This window comes from Galeopterus variegatus, unplaced genomic scaffold (genome assembly GCF_000696425.1).
Source record: "Galeopterus variegatus unplaced genomic scaffold, G_variegatus-3.0.2 Scaffold3008, whole genome shotgun sequence".
Lineage (NCBI taxonomy): Eukaryota > Metazoa > Chordata > Mammalia > Dermoptera > Cynocephalidae > Galeopterus > Galeopterus variegatus.
The window spans coordinates 100,745-103,052 of record NW_007729119.1 but is presented as its reverse complement, the minus strand read 5'-3'; the positions used below and the strand labels follow the sequence as shown (position 1 = coordinate 103,052).

Below are 2,308 nucleotides of genomic sequence, written 5' to 3'. Positions count from 1 at the left end.
TGTGAGGGATTCTTTAAGACTGTGAAAAATATCCAAAATATAATTTTAAGTTATAATATTTGAACTTCAAATACAAAGTTGAATTTGAACTTACTGTACTAGTCAAATCACATAAAGACCTTTCCACATATCATTTTCCAACTAAATCCAGTAGCTTGAACCTCATGAATCTTGGCCTTTATATAAACTGTCATTTAGTATTCCCACATAAAATTTCTGTTATCAGTAGTGTCATACCAAACTAACAAAAGAGTATGATTTACTATCATTTCCTTCCAACTAAGAGAATTTTGTTGTGTACAGTATAAAATATTTCAGAAAACTTTCAAGCAAAAGCAAAATGTTTCAAATGATTTATTTCTCTGTTCAGCTCCAGCATCCTCACCTGACTTTCTTCCCTCCTGCCTTAAATCTCTGCACATTTCTTTCAGTTCTCATTGAAATATCCTAGTGATGACTCAATCAGTTCTCAACTGAAATTTAGAAAACTTTTTACCTACCTCAATTCTTTCTACAAGTTCAAAAATGTTTATCTAACTGAATATTGGTTATGTATTCTTTCTTTATTTTTCAAAAATACCCACTTCCCTAGGATGCGAATTTACCTTTCAACCGTGTAAATATGTATTGCCAACTTGCTCTAGTCCCAACATTAATATTTTCAATATTAAAATGGGAAATCCTATACTTTCTAGTCCCATCATTAATATTTTCAGTATTAAAATGGGAAATCCTATACTCCTTATTTCCTTGAAAGACATCTTACATGTCTTTTATGTGGAAAATATTATTAAATAATATTCGTTCAAGGTACCTTTTTTCCTCCTGGATTTCATGATCTTCATTCCTTTTGACACGCAAAGGACACACTCCTTTCCTGCTCATTAAATTCTAGTAAATCTATATTTAACCTATAAGCCAAATGTATTAGCTGATCTGCCTCAATGTTAATAGCTAATAAATGAGAAAACATATATCTTCTACTTAATTAAAAACTAGAGAAAAAAAAGTATAGAATTTCAGGAAATGTGAACCATAGAAGGGAAGATATTTTGAAGATTTATTATAAATAAAACATCCATCCTCTTCTAACAAAAAAAACCTCTACCATCAAAAGTACAGATCTCATCTATAATACCAACATGCTCTGTAGTATAATAAACTGGACTTGGCCATTGTCAAAGACCTGAGCTCAATTACCAATTTAGCCACTTAACTGGGTAAACTTAAGCACGTCATACTTTTTCTCTATGTCTTAATTCACTTCTTTATAAAATCAGTTAAAGATTAAATGAGATAATAAGTGCCATATGATCAGGATTGTGCTGCAACAATAAATGATCAAGAATTCTTTGCAGATGTAGTTCCAGCAATCAGGAAGTGGAGAGAGGCTAAAATGAAGGTGTACATCTATCCTTCAGGGAGTGCAGAGGCATGGAAACTATTATTTGGGCATTCTACTGAGGGAGATATGCTTGAGCTTGTTGATGGTCACTTTGATACCAAGATTGGACACAAAGCGGAGAGTGAAAGTTATCGAAAAATTGCAAATAACATTGGGTTCTCACCCAACAATACCTTGTTTCTAACAGACGTTACTCAATTGTTCTTAGAGGTGGGAGGAAGGTGCAGTGAAAGTTATCGAAAAATTGCAAATAACATTGGGTTCTCACCCAACAATACCTTGTTTCTGACAGACGTTACTCAATTGTTCTTAGAGGTGGGAGGAAGGTGGGGAAGGGAAGAGATTGGATAAGGGGCATAATGAATAATTATGATTTGTAATAGTGAATATGCTAATAATATTGATTTGATCGACAACAAAAAGATAATACAAATCTTTCCATAAACTTTTGAAGTACCAAATATATGAATATACACACACATATATAATATTTACACATATATGTATATAAATGAAATTATCTATAAATAAAATTGCACCAGCTTTTGTGGTCATGGCTTTTATGCATAGGCATAACATGTTTCACTAATTTATTCAATATGTTTGCTTTTAGATTTGTTATTGAGCATTATGTAATTACTAGGTATTTTGTTTCCCTTGAAAGCACAAGTCACTGAAAACCTGTGTCTAATTATTTTCTTTGTCTTCTAACTGGTCCACAAACCTAAACTTTGGACATACATTATTTTTAAAATATAGGTATTTTATAGATTCCTACAACCTTATGGTTGGACTATGCTAGAACACCTACTTCAGTGTTTTACCCAATACAAGAATTTTCACTAGAAAATAACCATAATTACAATATCCAGGCTTTCCTCAAAGAAAATTACAGTTTACTAC

General features: G+C 31.8%; 1 pseudogene; it reads left to right on the top strand.

The window, feature by feature from the left end:
* Window positions 1–1,351: 1,351 nt before the first annotated feature.
* Window positions 1,352–1,615, top strand: LOC103599557 (annotated as a pseudogene).
* Window positions 1,616–2,308: the final 693 nt, after the last annotated feature.